The sequence below is a fragment of the Emydura macquarii genome, unplaced genomic scaffold (genome assembly GCF_026122565.2).
Source record: "Emydura macquarii macquarii isolate MOO-44397 ecotype Brisbane River unplaced genomic scaffold, CSIRO-AGI_Emac_v2 contig_450, whole genome shotgun sequence".
In the NCBI taxonomy this organism is placed as follows: Eukaryota; Metazoa; Chordata; order Testudines; family Chelidae; genus Emydura; species Emydura macquarii.
The window spans coordinates 12,833,319-12,854,180 of NW_027130587.1; the positions used below are offsets into that span (position 1 = coordinate 12,833,319).

The 20,862-nt window shown below is 41.3% G+C and overlaps 1 long non-coding RNA gene across 2 annotated transcripts in view; it reads right to left on the reverse strand.

Annotated features, from left to right (window-relative positions):
• Positions 1-560: 560 nt before the first annotated feature.
• LOC137146446 (uncharacterized) overlaps positions 561-20,862 on the reverse strand; it is a 99,065-nt gene continuing 78,763 nt past the window's right edge. Inside the window, exons 3-4 of one of the 2 annotated variants that reach the window (XR_010917943.1) lie at positions 19,011-19,135; positions 561-898 (exon numbers count right to left, since the gene is read on the reverse strand). This is a non-coding gene — a long non-coding RNA (uncharacterized lncRNA). Of the gene's footprint in view, positions 899-17,673; positions 17,832-19,010; positions 19,136-20,862 lie in introns of those variants that run through there. The other variant, XR_010917944.1, reaches the window with a different exon arrangement.

The window sequence follows — 20,862 nt, forward strand, 5'->3', positions numbered from 1 at the left end:
TAACCTCCCTAGTGTAATTTTCTGCTCAAGAGCAAATGGCAAACAAGATGTGTGATATTTTGGTGGCGGTTTTCAGGTAAACACCTACATACTACAATCACAAGTGCTTTACAGATAAACTGAGATCTTTCTGTATGGAAATTCAGGCTCTACCCCTGCAAACACTTGTGTAATTTAATGTACATGAGTAGTTACATTAAAGTCAATGCACATGCATAAATGTTTTCAGAACTGGGCCAGAGTTAGATTAGATGGGTTATTTATGTCCCAGAATAGCAGGTCAGTGAAGTTACAGCAAGGATAAATTTGCACCAGTGTTTTTACTAAATATGTTGCAAGCCCTCACAGACTGGAAGTCATTTTTCTTGCTCTTGCCACTGACCTGCACCAGAATAACTGTGTCATAGATTGGCTTTCTGTTTATTAGAAACAGCTGTTCCAACATAATCTGGAACTCCTATAATGTACTTATTTATTGTCACTGTTGATTGGTACAGTTTTGGCTTTCAAAGTTGATAGTGTATTTGAAAGTTGTGTGTGGAGATGTTAAGCTGTTTCCACTGGCAGAGTCTGGCTCCTTCAGGTACTGTGCTACTGAAGAGATTGACTCAGTTTCACTCGTTACTATCAGTTTTACTTAATGCAGATGTTACAACTTTCTCAGAAGCAGACAGGTTGCCACATAACTTCAGGAAAGCACCATCTGACATTCATACAGATTTTTTTTTTTAATCTTTTGTACTTTCTTGAGGCATCAGTGGCATCTTGGGGGCTGCACTCCTTTCAGCATCTTCTCTCGGACCCAGGATGAATTAGATACTGCAGTTTCCCACTGTACAGTACTTGTGGTGTGTGTACAGTATCCTGAGTGTGATACCTGGGTTTTGCTTGTTGTGCACTGAAACAGCAAAAAGGTGTTTTAGATTTTAAAAAACATAAATATTAGGAATAGTCCTGTTTCAAGCTATTCTCTAACAAAGAGGTGCTTTGCCTTCATCTGTATGCAGCCTTTGTTTGTGTACCTGTAGCCAAATCATTGGCTTGTTACACCTCAATTGATCATGGAGGGGTGACGTATTCTGTATCTGTGCTGAAAATAAACCTGTTCCTTAGATTTGAAAGCCTAGTGAGCAGTGGTTTTTTTTTTTCTCTGCTACTGCAAGCAGTGGTTGACTGCTTTGCCAGGTTCAAAAAGTAACCTGTGGGCCTAGCTGGTGGTCCTGAAATATCCTTATATGTGCACAATGAATTTCTAATTAATAATACTATCTCTATTGCATCTGCCAGCAGAGATCTTAATTTGTTCCACATTTTATTATAATTTATTCATGATTATAACACACTTACAAACTCTCTATTGCATTTCTGTTTGTACCTCATATTTTTATTTACTTTGGTCCTCATTCTGCAAACCACCTAAGCACTTGTGTTACTTTACACATATGAATAGTCCTGTTGAAATCATGTGAACAAAGTTACATAGATGCTGAAGCATTGGCAAGACTAGCACTTGTAATGGTAATAGAAGAGCGCCTGTACCATTGGGTGAGTCTGGACTTCTGGGGGTGCAGGTGGCTCTGTTAAGCAAATGCTTCTTACAGGGAAGGGTAGGGGTTCTGGTCCAACCAGAAAAATGTTACTTATTAACCTCTGACCCTAATCCTGTTTAACTTAAAATCAGGGCTTTAACATATCTTTGCCTCACTTTAATGTATATAACCTAAAGCATTTTTTTTTAAAAAGTGGCCACTAAGTATGGATGTCCAATCTGAAATAAATAAGGCCTAATTTTTAAGAGGTGCTGAGCACTCCTAACTTTCATTGACTACAACTGTTGCTAAGCACTGCTGCAAATTAGGCCCAGTGTGCTTCAAGAGAGATATCCAAAATTAATGGTCACATCTGGGTAATTTGGTTACTAATGAATATATAGTATTAAGATTGTGTGTGTTCACACATATGTACATATTATAGCTTCTTTTAGCGCCTGATCTTGACTTCATAATTCTGAATCATGCTTTCTGGATTTATTATAAAAATCAGTAAATGAGATATAAATTAGGAATTACTGTGATACACTGAATTTGTTTTTCATAAGCACTGGTAAAATACGTTGCTCTTACAAAGCAATAGCACTGGAAATTATCATTGAAACACCAGCTAATCTAAGGGAAGATTTTGTTGGACTCACCTTTATAGTATAATAAGATACTGATCTAAATCTCATTGCAATGATATTATCTGGCAAGAAAAGACACATTACACATTCTAGAGTGGTCTAACCAATGTCTTTAAATGAACACTTTTGCATTATTGATGACATTTGAAATAAAATACATGGGTCATAAAAAGTAAAAACAACACTAATAAATGTGACAGAGCCATGGTGTGTGATAGAAAATCACATCGCAAATGTTGACAGTGTAGTTTGTCACTTGTATGCGTTTAAGTCCTGATCCCAAGCCCGTTCCAGTTAATAGGACTCTTTCCACTGATTTCATTGGGCTTTGAATCTGGTCCTTAGTAAAGTGCATTACTTTTTGTTTTATTTACATAAAATACTTGCTCCAAAATGTACCATAGAAAGTATGTCAACAGCTGAAAAATATTCTTGTTCCTTTTAAAAAAGAACTAATTATCATAACTAATGGGAAGACAGTACCATCCTATAAAGCCAAGGGTCGTGCTTTCCATTATGACCTTAATCTTGCAAAGACCTATGTCGTGTATAGCAGGGTGTGCAAAAGCTGTTGTACTACAATGCATCTGCATGCCAAGTCTGCTCATGGACACACACAAGCTTAAACTGTATGTATTCATCTACATTCATTTGCATTGCAAATGTGCTCCAGTAAACAGGACACAGGTGCGGGAAGCAGGAGAGCTGGGTTCCAGTTCTGGCTCTACCACTGACTCGTTGTGTGACCTTAGCCAAAGCACTACAAATCTGTAGAATGGAGATAAAGATGTTTAATGGTACCTATCCTTGTGTACTTGGAGTCTAATGGCCAAAAAGCACTATTGTAGTGTTATCTATTATGGTTACGAATAGTAGTATGTCTCACATGCCCTTACTGTTTGTTCGTTTAAATGAGATTGAGGGCCAGTTCTTACTCATCAATCAAGTGGAGGGCTGATGAGAGTGTTTGAAAAGATGCATTTATCAGCGGTATCCACACCCAGGTCTGGCAGATGACAGCATGGATGGAGCCCCTTAACAAATATATCTGACTGGCATACGTGGTCTGCAGACCCCCTCTCTGGGCTCCCCATATTGTGTTCTCCTGTGCTGCAGAACCTTACCAGTTCTACTGTTTTTTGGGCATTCCCCTCCCCCAACACAGACACACACAGTGAAGGGGACAAGATTCCCCTTCCTGCTTTCATTTGAGCATCGTTTTTGCAGAATACCCCTGAAAGTTTCAAGAATAAAATAATCAAAGTATGTTGTAACCAAAAGAACTATCAAAAAGAGCATGAGCACATGAGAGGAATGATTTTTTAAAAACTGATTGACAGCCCTTGCACAGTACCATTTAACAGTTTCTTTTTCAATAAATGGTCAGAAACATTCAGAGATCAAGTGACACTGAAATATGTAAAATTTGTCTACTGAAAGATTAAAGGAATAAGATGTACAGACAAATATAAACAAGATGCTCATCACTTCTACGATACCCTTAGTTACCTCATTCCGAACTTAATGTAGCTATCCTTTATTCACACTGAGTAGCTCTTACAGTTTGCGTGAGTAAGCCCTACTTAGTGTAGGGTGCAGAATCAAGTTGTCGTGTACTGTCGTGTGCGTCACAGCTTTTCTTTTCACTGTTCCAATCGTCCAGGGCCACTTTGTGCAACGTTACTCACACTGAATAACACCTTACTTCATGAGTAGTCCTACTGATGTTAGTAAAGCTGCTTGCAGAATCTAACCCTCATGAGGGGGCAGGTAGAGACAGCACGAGAGGGTGCCAAAGCCCACTTTGATTGAAACTAATTTGTCGTTCCCAGTGATGCATGGAGAGATGTGATTGGTGACTGTTGTTGATGAAACATGACAGATCAATTCTAATCATTTACTGGTGAAGCCAGTTATTCATGGGGACATGCATCTGTCTGTTGCTATTTTGTTCACACTAATGGTGCTATAAAGTGGTCGCAAGTCTACTGTTTGTATATCCAACACTGAACACTGGCACTTCCTCAATATGTGTGTCAGACCTACGTGCCTAAACCCACTAAAAACTACATGGTGCATGGGAAAGTTAGATGTACAGCAGTTGCATAGACAACAGCCCACTTCCTTCTTGAAAATGTATGTCAGATCAACACTGCTGAGTTCCATGGACCTGATTTTCCACTACCTTGAATTTGCCACTCACTTTGCATGGATGACAGTATCGTGCACCAACTTTGCACAAAGTTAAATGGAGGAAGGCAGTGGATATCAGGCCCCTATAGTTCTTGGAGATTCTTCAAAATGTTATTCAAAATTACCTTCCTTAATTTAAAAACCTTATATGATGTGTGGCATCATACTGTATTGTGTACAATATGTGGGCCAATTCTGGGCATAGGCTAATATGCATATATGGCTGGGACTAACTGTGAGAGCAGAAATTTGAATATTAGAAAGCATCTCCGCTGACTTCATAGCTGAGCGCAGTTATGTGCATAAATGCCCTTTAGCACTTGTGTATATCCCTTTTGACCCATTAATGCAAAAAAAATAATGTAATATATCACAAGGAACAAAGCATAATAGGATACTTGTGAATCAGTCAAAGACGCTACTCTGAGCTGGACTATTGATGATTTACCATGTGGGTGTTTATAAGCCCCCACACACCCCAATACACAACTCTGCAGCCAGCAACAGAACACTGAAGAATGTAAATGCCCTGGTTATATTTTATTCATAAATCCTGCTGATGCCATTAAGATGTCATAAATGCAGTGTTATGTTAATATATGGTAATTAGATTTTTTGACTATTCAAATAAACATCCTGCTCTAATTAGGTGCATGGTTCCTAACATACAGAAGACAGTAAATATATTTAATACACACAGAAAAAATAAAAATGCTACAGAGCTAAAGCATCTCCATTCATATTAAAAGGCCATTTTTCATGAAGAATAATTAGTTGAGGTTTCATCACAAACCTTTTTTTGTACAAAATTAGAAGCAAATCACCATATCTATTAGTAAAATTGAGTGTGGGGGGGGGGAAATAAGAGTATGTTCCTATAACTTAAACAGCTTGAGTAGAAAGGGTTGTGTTGTGTTGTTTTAGAGCTAGTAATAAAAGCATTTTCAAGAGTAAACACACACTGTAGTCAATGAGGCTGCATGAAGTCACAGAGATCCATCTACCACGCATATGAGTTTGCAGGACTGGGGCCTAACTCAGTTTGTCTGGGTGCTCTGGAGAGTATTGGGGTATGGATTCAGTATGTGCCCAGGAAGGCTGGGAGAATCTAAGTGACCAAGTTAGTGTGATCAAGGACCTGATCCAAAACCAACAAAAGGACTCCCATTGACTTCAGAGCATTTAGCTCAGGCCCTAAAAGCAATTGCAGGGGAGACACAGAACTTCTGTTTGTTATTAAATTCATAAGATATCTAATTATCGGCTTAGGATTTTATTCATTGATTTATGCATTGATTTCATGTGTTTTAGTATAACCGTGGGCTTAATTTTCGAACATGGTCACCTAAGGTAGGATGGCAAATTCCTAATTTCAAAGCTCAAATTGGAATAAAGACGGCGTCTAAAGACCTATGTGACATTCAGCATCAGGACCCACAGATGCATGCATTACCTCATTGTGTTGGCAGGCTCCTTTGCACTCCTGGCAGCATAGTTTACATAGGTTCCCTGCTACAGTTGGTAGCTCCCTATCCATGTGCATATAGCAAACCACACACACACACGATCATCATGCTTGTGAGTGAGGATCAAATTCAGGACCTTCAGCACCATAAACGCAGGCCTCTGCTATGTGAGCTAAAAGAAAAAACTCTTTTAGCTCTGAGGCAGTAGAAGATTGTAGAGTCATTGAAGTAGGATGACCAGATAGCAAGTGTGAAAAATCAGGATGGAACCAGGGGGTAATAGGCATCTATATAAGGAAAAGCTCCAAATTTCGGGACTGTCCCTATAAAATCGGGACATCTGGTCACCCTGGTTATTGCCCCAATTCAATAAGATACTTAAGAATGAGCATAACCTTAAGCACATGCATAATCCCATCGAAGTCAGTGGAACTATGCTGAGCTACGCTAATTGGGAATCTGACGCAGACTATTTGATTAGTCTGTGCTCATTTTGCCTGGATTCCCTTCTCACCTTTCTCCACTTCTCACTGCAAACCACCAAAATCTTCGTCTTTGGTGTTTATGGAGAAGGTGATAGTTGAATAGAGCAAAGAGCAGAACATTTCTTTGCATCAAAAATGACCCTGGCTGCTCTTTGTCACCGGTGTTTCCTTTCATCCCTTTCCTAGCGAACACTCTCTCACTCACTGTTCATGTTGGGACAGCAGATAAATTCCTCCAAAGCTAGGCCACCAAAGGCATTGATGCAGCAAGAAAATGTTCATTCTCTCCACCCGCTGTATGGTGGACCTGGGTGAATGAGTTACACATCATCTTAAAGTCATTCAGAAGCATGCTACGCTATTTCCTTGGAAGTTGGAAGATTTTTTTTTTTTTACAGATGGTTAATACACTATAAGAAGAACCAATCTGAACATAAGAATGGCCATATTAGGTCAGGCCAAAGGTCCATCAAGCCTGGTATCCTGTCTATGACAGTGCCAGATGCTTCAGCGGGAATGAACAGAACAGGGCAATTTTAAGTGATTCATTCCCTGTCATCCAGTCCCAGTTTCTGGGAGCTGGAGGTTTAGGGATATCCAGAGCATGGGGGTGTGTCTCTGACCATCTTGGCTAATAGCCATTGATGGATCTAATTCTTTTTTGAACTCATTTATACTTTTGGTGTTTAGAACATCCATAGCAACAGGCTGACTGTGCGTTGTGTGAAGTAGTGCTTCCTTTTGTTTGTTTTAAACCTGTTGCCTATTAATTTAATTGGGTGACCCCTAGTTATTGTGTTATGTAAAGGAAATAACACTTTTCTGTTCACTTTCTCCATACCATTCATTATTTTATAGGCCTCTATCATATCCCCCCTTAGTCATCTCTTTCCTATTCTGAAGAGTCCCAGTCTTTTTAATCTCTCCCCTTGGAAGCTATTCCATACCCCTCATTGTTTTCGTTGTCCTTTCTGCACTTTTTCCAATTCTAATGTATCTTTTTTGAGCTGGGACAACCAGAAATGCACACATTCGAAATTTCGGCATACCATGGATTTTGCTCTTTGAAGTCACTGGGAAAAGTGAGGTTGCACAGGCGCTGGTGTTCAGCTAGCCTACCTGCATGCATAGTTATCCATATGCATACATGTTTGCAGTATAAAGGCCAGTGGTGCTGAGTCTCTGTTGCTCTGCTCCTTGTGTAATCAGTCACACCAGTGTAAACTGAGTGCAAAAAAGTTACCAGTTCAAAATAGATAAATTTTTACCTATTTTGCACAGGTGTAAATGACAGCAGAAAGTGTAGGGCAGAGGTGAATCAAGCCTTTACGCAGTAAACTCTTCACTGCAGAGACCAGGTCTTATGAGTCTATAAAGCATCAAGTACAGTTTTGGACGTCATAAATACAGAAAATTAAGCCCGTCATGATTACTTCCTCCTCATTTTTCTCTATGTTCAAATGGTTTATTACTGCTTTTATTTGTAAAGAATAAGCCTACCTAGCATAATCGCTTAAACAAGCCCCTAACCTTTGCCATGGCAGGGTTCTTAGCCTGTTGTAATACACTAATGTGGATAATGCATCACACACAGCCAGTATTAAAAGGAATAATGCAGCATGGAAACGTTAAAAAAAACCAAACAGTGATTTTCAAATTCAGATTCTTTGCAGGAGGCCTATCTAGCCATTATAGCAGGCAGTACTGAGAAAGCAGTTTAAAAACAGCCTGATTTCATAATGCTAATTTACAACACAGTGATTGAGAATGGCAGGGCCATGGAAAATAAATTCCCTCTTTCTGATACATAAGTACCCAAGATAAAAATACATAATGGGGACTAGACATATAGGAAACAACATATCTGTGACCTGATTCACTACTGCATTAACTCTAGCATTACCTCCAGAGTTACATGGGGGTAAAACTGGAAAAATGCAATGGTAAATAAACCCGAGGAAGTGCTTTCCATAGCAGCTCTGTCAGATACTTAAAGTAAAATTGTGCTCAGTTATACTAATGTAACTATGAAGTACAGTAATTCCATAATTAGTCTGGATTTACACTGGTGTAACTGACAGCAGAGTCTGGCCCCAGTGTGTATTATAAAGGGACACTGTCAGGTTAAAAGTCATAGGCCAGATCTTCAGTTACTGTAGCTACATTGTGTTCAATACCTTCTTATCAGCTGAAGAACCGGACCCATGTTTTTATAAAAGGAATTTTTCTCAGCTGTTATTGACACCTCAGATCATTATAGTGGAGCCATTTTCCATATCAAAATTAGTTTCTACTATTTATGCTGTTATCTTTATTACATTTTGGCTTGGAAAATGAAAAAAGATTATTTGGTTTCCTTTTAGTGTCAGTTTGCACTATGCTGCATAGTTTGAGGAAAATGTGAAACCAAACAAAAAACTATTTTTATTGAAATTAGTTTTTCCCCTATTAATTCAAAACCTTTACCCTCAAATACAAACTTCAGCTTCTTACTAATAACATCTCCTTTAATGATTTTTGAATTATGACCTCCTTCCCTCCACCCTGAGAAGCCTTTTTTTCCTACACATAAAACCAAACATAGGAAACTGAGCAATTTGCTAGAAAAAGAGGACTACAAACGGAATTAAGAAAAAATAGTAGCGGACAAAGAAATACGAGAGAACTGAATAGAGAAAAATAAAATATAATGCAAACTAGGGCCTGATCCTACTGATATTTAGGTAGGAGAAATTCTTCTTACAGGAGTAGTCCTGTTAAACTCAGTTGGAGCAGTCAAGTGAATAAAATTACATATGTGCATAAGTGTTTGCGGAATTAGGCCTAAAAATAAGTGTCAACTTTTTCACTTCCTGTTATTGTTCTGTTTATGAACTTCACCCCCTAACGTTGCTGCAGAGAAAGTACCTTGAATCTAATTCTGATCTAACTCGCATTACATCACTAACTTCATTGGAGCTGCTCTTGATTTATGCCAAGGTAAGTGAGATCAGCAGCAGGCCCTATGCTTTTCTGCATTAGCTAGGAATAACAAGAGAAAGTATTACCCCAACTGACTCAGAGCAGCACCCAAAATAGCATCTCTGAAGTTTTCTTGTGGCATCTTTATGCTGAATATGTCTGACTGATAATGAGGAGGGCCTTCAGGAAGGTTCAACAAATACAGTTTTTTTGTTTCAAGGGAGAGGTGGGGGAAAACATTTAAATCAACACTTACTGTTATGCATACCCAGATGCATCATTTGTAGTAATTAAATTATTCTTGACATAATATTGGTAAGGAGCTGTGCTTGCACATTTTAATGTAACCATTAGGCACACGTAACAAGGCCCATTAGGCAGAAATGACAAGATGCATCATTACACAAGCCAGAAATCTCTCTGTGCACAGTAAATGCTTGCAAGCACATTCCTCCTAAAACCAACACTACCTCGTACCATACCATGGTGACCCAGCAGTCTGTGTTCTTGGAAGTATCTCTAGGCTATGGGAACATAGATCCTGCATGCCACGTAGCAGAATATTATAAAAACTGCCTTGAAATCCGGAGCACAAACTAAAATGTCCTGCCTGATATGGTACAGTATCACGCTTTATTCTGCTCACTTTAGAACCAATGGGATTTTTCTCTTAGATGGGAGCGCTCTACAAAGTACAAATGAATGTGTGAGCCGACTCAGAGAGGTGCTGGATTACTGTGCTGAGACCCTGGAAAAACAATACAACATGCCACAGGAAAGACTTACTAAGTTACTACTGCCATTGGCAGCAATGACTACTCATGAGCAGATACTTGCACTGCTTGAGTTTACCAGTGCAAATGTTTCATGGGATTCCTAAACTTTCAGGATGTGAGAGTGATCTCAGATTACAGGCAGTTTGAACAGACACCATACTCCATAACATGTAGGATTTATAGAGGACTTTTCATCTATAGATCTCAAAGCACAAACCCCATATTACAGGTGGGGAAACAGACAGATTGTTAAGTGATGTTCCCAAATCCCCCATATAAAGTCAGTGGCAGAGCCAGGATCAGAACTCAGGTCTCTGATTCCTACCCTAGTGACCTCTCCACCCAATCACTGCACTGAGAATATCTTGGCCTCCAAATAAAGGCAATATGGAGTCATGCAGGGCTCTGCATTTCCCACAATACAGCGTCAGAGTGTAGTGGGCCTCTTCAGTTCCCATTGTCTGTTCTTACCAACTGCTTTAATCCACATTTGGTGGGCTGGCTACTCAAATATTAACTTGCACAGAGTGTTTTTGCCATAGATTTCTGTAGCTTGTAGCCCACTGGGCACACTTTTACTACACCTACCCAGCCCTCCACATACAGCAGTGAAATTAAATTAAATGTTTTAATGGCATGAGGATTCTGTTTCCTCGTGGAACTGTGAGTCATCAATCCCAAGTGAGTAATCTATATTAAATGTGCAGCTAAAAAGACTTTTCCTGCTTTATCATCTTTTTCGTGGCAATATCAATTCAACAACAGAAATCTCACCACCTTGGTCACCCGCTTTCTAGGGATTTGTTGCTGTTCCCAGGAAAGTTGGCCCTTAGCTCACTTGGCCCTTCGCTTTGTATCTCACAATGCACCTGAAGCGGTAATAGCTCCAAACAGTCGCATTGCCTCTTGTGTTTTATTACTTAAAAATATCACTAGTTCTTTGTGCTCTCCTATGTGATCAGCTGCTTCTAAGCTAAAGTACTTTGGCTGAAAATAGCACAGGGCCAGATTTTCAGAGGTTGTAAATCAGCATGTCACCATTGAAGTCAGTGGAGCTGTACGGATTCACCCCAGATGAGGATCTGGTCAACTGTGTTTTGTGTCCCTTGCCTGTGACTAGACCAGGAGAGTGTTATATTCTCTGAAGGCCTCATCCTGCAATCCTCATTCAGGCAACAAGCCCAGGGAAAATCAATTGACACTTGTATAAGTGAAGGCTACAGGAGTCCAGCTATCTGTTCAACCCATCAACACTGGGATCAAAAGTTCACTGAACTGTCACTTGGTGCTGTTGATCCCCGTGGTGTCTTACACGTGCGTACATTAGCAGTGGATTATATAATTAGCATGGAATGGCACAGTTATTTTGTTACAGTGTTCTTGCACAAGCATGCTGGGTGCTCTGTGAGGCATGCAGCAGAAGGTTGTGAGGTTCATCACTAGAGACAGGTGTACGACACTAATCGCACGCTTTGCACCTTGCAGTTTTATTTTGGTCAGTCCTGAACCCAAGCATAATCACTTAATTCCCCTGCTGAGCTGTCATGTCATCCAATCCACTTGCTCCCTCAATCCAAGCCTATGTGATAAGAAAAGTTAAAGGGAGGATGGAAGTTGGGAAATGGTTATCATTTACATTTGACCTGGGAATTACCTGTTCAAGTGGTTTGAAGATCTGTTTCTGTGGTTAGACAGACATCACTCATTACCCTGTACATGGAGAATTCTGTTAGTTTAAGAGCCGTTGCTGATATTTTCCCACCTGAATGACCAGCCACCTCTGGGTATTTGATTTCCAATTGGCCTTGGGAGAATCCCGGTCAGTGTTTAGACTTGCTGGGAGAACCTAGTAGCAGGTACATGTGCATTATTTTGGTTAAAACAGCTGCTGTCTTTTCAGAGACCATATGCCAGTGATTTGTTTCCTAAATCTGGGGGACATTCATTTGGATTACACAAGACCAGATGAAATGGTACTTCACAAACAGTACATTTTGAGAATCTCTCTTAAATATTTCTATATTTGAAGGCAGATGTTTGTTTCCCTTTAGCAAATAAACTTGTGTTGTGCTGTGTATGTGGGAAAATAAGATATTTAAGTCACATATCTTACATCAGCTGCAGAAGGTGTAGGCAGATCATTATACTATACATCAACCATGCTATCTAGGCATTTATGTCATGGCTGTGGGTATCTGAGCACAGCATGTTTCAATCAAAAGTGCTTTCCCAAGATTTTGAATGCTTTGTGGGGCGGGTACTGGCAGTATCAGTGTATTTCTCTTGAACTCATTAGTCTCACCCTTCCTTGCAACATAGTTCTATTAGGCCCTGATTCAGCAACGTAACGCATGTGCTTAATCAATAAGACTATGCATGTGCTTAAAGTTAAGCATCTTGCTGAATTGGGTCCTGAAACAGAAGATGTCAGGAGTTGGTTTGAAGTATGATTGAGCTCAAAGAGCCATTATGCAATTCCCTCTACAGTGAATTAGCTAAACTACATTCATTCTTTAAAATAATTCAGAAAATGGGATGAAGGCAACTGTCCCTCACCCTAAAGCTCATTGTAAAGGGGAAAGAAAGATTATGTTTTGCAGTGTAAGTCTAGAAGTTTCAACAGTGTTTCAGGGGTGGGTATATGTGAGTGGGGCTTTCCTGGCTGTTCCTGTTTCCCCAGAGCCCCTATTGTTCACGAAGCAGTAAAAATGGCTATACCACAGCTCAGATAAAGGAGCTGAGAGCAATGCGTATAGGAATGGGAAAGCTCAATACATCTGAAAGACTAACAAAGCGGAACGTCTTCCCAAAATGTGAATAAAAAAACGCTTGCAGATCTGTAAATACGTGGATCATCTTTTTTTCTTGCACTCCCTTGAATGATAAGTGGAAAGTGAAACTGGCTGGAAACAAAAATGAAACTGACAAGAACGAGGGTTGAAATTCTTGGAGCAGTTTTTTATCCTCATAAAATGGTCTTTAAATGAAAAAGAAAGGCACAAAAAGCAGTTATTTAAAAAAAATTCTCATTTTTTGTGAAAATGTTCATGACATTTTAATGAAAACTATCCAGAACATCACCACATTTTTTCATTTCCTGAAAATCCCCGTGTCATCCAAATAAAACCTCGATAAACATTGATAACATTTTTATAACAACATCTATAAAGACGTTGGAAACATTTTTGAAAAAGGGGAAACAACTTTGCAGTTTTTAAATCTTTCGTGAAATTTTTAAAATTTATCAATCCACTCTACTGACCATTGTATATTTATTGTGTAAATTGAAGGAACTGTATAAACAGCATTAATACAAAGAAATTAGATTTTAAAAATTCTCTCACATTTAATAATCTCAAGTTGCATTGATAACAGTATGGAAATATTAAGAAGTGGGATTCTTGGCTTGATAGTGTCTCTTTCAGAGTTACCTTGGCTAGATAAATGAGCTACCTAGTAGAAGAAACTAAAGCTTCTCTAGTTCATCTTTCAGTTATAATTTATCCTTCAGGCCTGAATTTCTCATATCAAGATAACCAACAGCGATACTCCCTTCTGGAGATTCACATCAATTACTTATACAGTATTCATCTCTGCAGCATTGAAGGATCAGTCAGTTGTAAGAATGATGTTTCTGTAAACACCAAGGATTCGGTTTTTGAAAGAAACAGCATACATGGCAGCATATTAAAAGACAGGGAATGTGTAGCTTTATACACACACACATACGGAACCAGGTGCTTGCTTCAAACAGCCCCTTTTGGGATGTTAAATGTCTTTGCCCACAGATCTCATAAACAATTTATGAGAGCCCTTATTCTTATAGCTAAGCAGATTTCTCACAACAATACTAAAGCCAAAAGGGAACTGTGTGTCATCCAGATGAACAAGAGAGCTCTCAGAACTCACAGCAGCTGGGCTCTTAGCTGATGCATCGATCCATGTGCTTTTATGTCCCACATCACTATAGCGTCTGAGTGCCTGATGCCACCAGATGCCTTAGATGTAGGAAGAGTCCTGCAGCCTTAAAATTCCCCATGTATCCTGAAGGGGAGGGTCTTTTCTTTACCCCATGGAATTAATATTGGTCCATGGAACTCACCCTGTGGAGATGTGGAATTTTAAGGCTCTCTAGATAGCTGTGATGTGATCTCAGAATCTGCCTCTGAAGCTAACAAGGAGGACAGAGCCATCCACAGAGAAAACCAAAGTCTACAAGTCCATGTATGCAATTATTTGATTGGCACCTGCAAATACGAGGTTTATGTGGACAGCATGTTTCTTAGGGGTGGGGTTTTTGAAGGATACAATTTAGGATGAAATAATCTGAAATTTTGCCTGGAAACTCTTTTAAAGTTCTCTTTCCTACCTTTGAACCATGTGGCTCAGAGGGAGTGGCTGCAAAACTCTAAATGCTGCACGCAGGGTAAAAATAAGCTTTCTGCATTAATCAATTATAATAATTATCCTCCTAAACACATGCTTGGTAAGAGACGAGAGCCTTACAGAGATTGATTTAACTAAAATAAGCACCTAATTTGCATTTTTCTGATTTCCCTTCACTCCATTTGTCCCCATTAAGGAGCCGCTCTACAAAAGGACAAATGTTGAGGAGCACATTTAAGAAAAATGTCATATTCCACACCCACCTGTTAACGCATTGATCCTTTACCTCAAATGCCCTCATGACAGCCTCAGACAGGAAAAACTTGTCTGTCCCTGAAGGTGACAATAGCAGGGTTAAGTTTTCCACTCTTGGCAAGAGAAGATTAACCCTTAGGCTCCTGTACGCTTTTTCACATGGCATTAATTTTAAGTATGAATGCTTAAAGAAAACTTGTCTGCACCTAAGGACTAAAAAAGCTGAGAATTCGTACGTTTAAAAAGTTCATGAAAATGGGAACTGAAACATTAACAAGCCTGTACTAATAAAACAAAGTAGCTAAAAATAAATCTCAGACAGTTTAGGCTGGAGAGGAAAAAAAAACCCATTACACAATGTAATCGTTTAAGACGACTTATATTTGGCCTGATGCTGAGTGAGACGGAGAGTTGATCAGAGTTTTGAATGCCCAGCACTTCACCTGGGCTCCAACCCAGTGCCTACTGAAGGCAATAGAATCCCATTGACTTGAATAGGCATTGGACTGGATGATTATTTGTGTATGCCCTAAATGCTAGTTAAATCTTCAGTCGTATGCATACAAATATATAGCTCCCCACAGAGCAATGTTTTTATTATAGAAGCATTGTCAATAACAAACCAACCAGACTATGTCACTTCATATTTCCTACTAGGTGTGGCCAACCGTGCGCTCCATTGTAGCCATTCATCAGATAAAAATGGACTAACTCTAGAACTAGGGTAAAATGAACCAGGTCACAAGAAAATAATGGCTGGAACCTTCATATATCCCTCCAACCAGGGCCCCCACATGGGGGGGGAAGGGTACGCTTTACCAGGGCCCAGAGGCCCTGGGGGCCCCAGATCAGGCTGCAACCCCCATTACCATGATGTAAAAAAATCTTTCATGGCTCATGATTGTATGTATGGGATGTGAGGGACTGTGGTGTGTGTGTGTGTGGGAGGGGGCCTGTGTTACAAGTTTGTACTGGGCCCGAAAAAATTATGCTTGGGCCCTGCCTCCCACTAAACCTGAATTTGAACTTCTGTAGTGCCATTCCCATCTCTCTCTTCCCCCTGCAACTCACCAAAATGCCTGGAAAATTTCACTTTCAATAGGTCCCCAGCTACTTCCTTCTTAACCCGCAATTCCTAGCGTGCCTTCCACCCCCACCTAACAGCAAGTCTGGTCTCATATTTTCAGACCCTATTGATATCCCTACCTGCTCTTGCAGCCTCACCCACCACTGAATCTAATGCTGTGGAGTACGTAAGGAATGTACACAAGGAAGCACAGTACAGAGAGAAAGCCAAAGTAGATTCCAGCCAGGAGGCCAGCAGAAAGGTTCTCAGGAGCTGCTGGGCTTGGCATCTGACTGTACAAAGACAGGAAGAGAAGGTGCGGTGGTCCCTGGATCTCAGGCTCAGAGGGAGGCCACAGTTTCGCAACAAACCACAGTCAGTTAGCGGTCTAGGGCTCAAGCCCTCTGGGTGGGACAGAGCAGTAAGCAATCTCTAGCCCAGTGGTTCTCAACTTATTTACCATTGTGGGCCGCATACGCAGCTCTGTGTGTTATGGGGGCCGCATCCACGCAACATATAGTCTACCTGTACGGCTCTGAGAATGTCACATAGGCCACAGCTGTGTGGTGAGTAGGCCGCAAGCAGCCCACGGGTGGAGAAGCACTGCATTAGCCCCACCACGCCTCCGGGCTAGGGCAGATGTCAATCACTGTCTGGGCTCTGACCCTCAGGGTGGGGCAGAACAATGAGCAGTCTTTAGCATAAGAGTCTTGGCTAAGGAAGCCAGCAAACACAGCCTGGGGCCGCACAGCCTTCTGGCTGGGGCAAGTCAAAACCACAGCACAGGCCTCCTGGCCAAGAGGAAGCAGGCCACCACCCCAGGGATGGTTGGCAACGGGATAGAAGGACTGGGTCCACCCTATTCCACCGGGTCCCAGCCCAGCGCTCTAACAGTTCCCCCACAGGGTCAGCGGGGATCCCACCAAAACACACTGACTTGCTCTCTAGCAGCGCAACCAGACTAAAGTCTGGCTTCCCTAGGCTACTTCCTACCGCAGTCCCGGTGTAGGGCTCCACAATCCAAGGGTCCTCCGTCTCCCCAGGGTATACAGCTGCTGGCAGTCCTGGCAACTCCTCTCCACAGTCAGTTGCTTCCAAGGGCAGGGCGCTTGCACAGCGCCGTTTCAGCTCTGGGGTTCTGCAGCAGGCTGGAGACATCTGCCTCTTTCCCTGGCTCCAGCCCAACTGAGTTGCAGGGCCCGCCTTTTATACTTCCTGCCATGCCCCTCTGCTGCCGACATGGGGGGTATGGCTGGTTTGGCTCCACCCATGAGGGGGAATGTAGTGGTCCCTTGCTCTCAAGCTTGGAGGGAGGCTACCCTGCCTCACTACAGAAGGCTACAGAGACAAGGTAAGGTAGGGCATATTGGATCTAATCAGGAACTTGGACTAGGTCAGATGGTAGAGACCGGTGTCAAAAGATAAGTTTCAGGTTCTTTGACCTTCAGACAGGGGGAGGGGAGTCAGTGAAGCTAAGCTTGTGCTGTTTACTTTGATTGCATTCAGTGTACTATAAGTCAGAATCATGGTAGAATGACTGCTAGCGCAACTTTCCTGCACTTATTTGTGCAGTGTCAGAGGCAGTGTGTCTGAATGCCCCCCATCTGACTAAAACACATGGCTGTGGACGTGGTTTCTTATAGCTGCTCAATGTCCCATCCTTTCTTAGCAAGCATCCCACGTTCCAGGGGTGAACTCTGTGTGTATATATAGTAACATACATATCTATATCTATATCTATAAATATCTACAATGGAGGGCACTTCAGAAAGGCAGACAACACTTCATTTCCCCTAAGCTGGATACTGCTTTCAGCTCATTTTTATGCAGACACTTCATGAATGGAGAAAAGAGAAATGATTGCAGCCATACTTCAATGGATTGTAAAACACATCAAAGAGTTGTTCATAAAGATATACTGTAGTTCATTGATAGAGAATTTCTAGAGATCTTATGACTAAAAGATATAGACTAAAAAGCATCCAGAATGACTAAAATACACCATTCTGGTATTCAGTAAATCCCCTTTCACTCCTGGTTAGCTCATCAGTGTACTTCAGAGACCTAAGAGAGATGGAATAGAAAAGACAGAGCTCGGGCTAGCCCTGAGTAGGACTTTGTCCAAACTTTGCCCAATTCCAGACATTGCTGGAAGTGCATTAGTAGTGCAGATGGGCAAAGCCACTCTTTGCACCAGAGGAGTTTACCCTTGCTTGAAACCAGGGGAAGCGGCACCGGTGTGAAAAACATTATCTACAGTTGGAGTTTGCATCCATGTGGCTGGCCTGATGGCTGTAATCAGGACAAACCCCAAGCATACACAGGGCCCCCACATGGGGAAGGGGGAAGGGTACACTTTACCGGGGCCTGGAGGCCCTGGGGGTCTCAGCCCAGGCTGCAACCCCCATTACCATGAGGAAAAAAATGTTCATGGCTCATGAGATCGTATGTACGGGATGAGGGATTGTGATATGTGTGTGGGAGGGGGCCCGGGTTACAAGTTTGTACAGGGCCTGAAAAAATGATGCTTGGGCCCTGAGTATACCCAAGTCAGAGGGCTGAATACAGGTAACACAAAGCAGACAGGCAGGTTGGAAATTCAGGGCCTTAGCTCAGCTCTATCTAGTGTTATTCTGTCGACATCAATGTCAACTTCACATTCTTACCATGACTATATGTGGGCCAGATTCTCAGTGAAGCTATCCTGGTTTTTACACCGGTTGAGAATATGACCCCTAATTTAAATATTCCTCTACTAATACCTCGGGGCCTGCTTTGGCAAACACTGACTACTGAGTGTGAACAGGCCTGTTCAGGTTACACTGGGGCCCACTAACCCAGCTGTAGAACTTTGATTTCCCAAGCTCTCAACTCAGTTGCCTTGGTGTCCAGGGTGCAAGGGGGGGAGAAGCTCAGGACAGTGGACCATGTATAAATCTCTGCAAAACTGGACCAATAACATGTGCATTTTCATTCAGACACTATAAATCTACCAACTGGTATTTTAGGCACAGTTACTGGAGTTGAACAAGAGCAGTTAAATATTATCCAGTGAAAATGAAGGACCAGCTTCCTGCTGATGTATCTCCCTTGTAGTCAATGGAATTACACCCACAAAGAATTTTGCTCCTAATACTTTAGGGGGAAAGGTCTAATAGGGTTGAATGGCTTTTATACATTGTCAGTATTTTTAAAGACATCCTAGCTTCTGGTTTATGTGAGAAACAAGTTAATGGGACTTACGCAGCGTAGGCAAACAAGCTGGTTGGGAGGCACGATAGTTACTAGAGTCCTCACTCAACAGCAGACGCAAGCCCTATCTGCAGACAGCAGATTGTAGTGGAAGTAAAGCCTCACGTCTAATCAACCTGGAAAAAACAAACAAGAGACCTTGCAATTTCCATTGTGTTTAGCTGAAACATGGCCTGTAAAATCATTCAAATCTCAGTGAAGCGATATAGCCCCGAATCTGAGGCCATGCTTACACTAGAAAGGGTTTGCCAACATAGCTATACCAGGAAATCCCTTTTAGTGCAGAGGCAGTTTATACCAGCAAAAGAACGTGTTTGCTGGTGTAATTTATACCAGTTCCCCTAGTGAAATAAGTTATACCAACAAAAACACTCTTTTGCTGGCATCAGCTGTGTCTATACTAGTGTTTTGCTGGCATTAAAATGTGATAAAAAGCAAAATCACCCCCCTAAACAACATTACTATGCTAGTAAAAGTTTCTCGTGTAGACAGCCCTCAGTTAGTCCATTCCTGAACTGAGCACAGGAATGGATTGGGGAGCAAAGATGGCTGTAAGCTATTTTTGTGATCCCTGTATTCTGGGGACTTTCAGAGGCTGGCCCACTCACTGGTATCAGAGGAGTGATCTTCAGTAAGGTAGCGTATGCATCGGCCAACCACTTTAAAGAAACCAATAGGGCCTGAATCTGCTCAATTAAAACAGCATAAATCCAGAATAACTCCACAGGTTTCAGTGGAATACTCTAGATTTGCATTGCTGAGAGAGCAGAATTTGTCTCTACTGACAGACACAGAGAGGGAAAAAACATTTAAAACCAGCTGATTCTCTTTCACTGATGCTTAAGATAAAACTCATTTCAGCGGATTATTAGAGAAGGACAACTGTAAAGACAAAACGATACAGGATCTCATTAAAATGAAAACGCTGAAATAAATGGGTAATTTGGCATTGATTCCACACCCCCTCATTCTGAAAGCCATTTCGTATTAAAAGTTACATGGCTGCAAGATGATGCTCCAACATCTGTTATTACTGAAATAAAATGATTTGCTTGGGTTTTTTCCCCCCTCACATTCTTTGAACATCTGCATGTGTACATCTCTCCTGTATATTAATCATTTCCAGCACTGATTGCTCACGTGCTGGAACAATGAATCAAAGAATATGGAATTCTGTCTTCATTTAGGCAATTGAGTATTTTGGTCAGAGAGTCAAGTTTATATATTCCTATCCACCTACATTGCATGCCAGTTGCTTATTGTTTATGACAATGACCATGAGGGGTGACATACATCCCTATGCAGAGGGCCAGCACCTAACTCATCTACCTCCTGGGCCCACATCTTCAGAGGTATTTAGGCACCCAACCATGGGATTTAGTTTCCTCAATACCTTTGAGGATCTGGCCTCAGTCTCACATGGGACTTAAGGGGTGCTGGCATAGGCCATAGGCTGGCCCTCTTCATAGAGGTTAATTGCACTTGCACCTGATATGATTAGAACAAAGCAAATAATGCACTTCCTCCTCTGTTCTCAGAATGTTTGCAGACAGACTGCAATTTCCTCAAACGTACTTATTGCTGAAAGCATTCCATTGTTGTTGTTGTTGAACTCTATGGAGTGATCCAATGGACTGCTTGCAAACAGTTCGCTGTGAGACTGTTCGTCCTACGCTTTCAGGGAGCTGTGATTGGTCTGATAAGAACCCTGGTATGGGTTTGCTGTGATTAAACATTTCTGAAACAAGCACTGGCACATGCCAATTTAGAATTCCGTTTCCTGAACTGACTTTAAAATTCACTCTCCGCCAACATTTGCGCCAGTAAAATCCGACGGCACAAA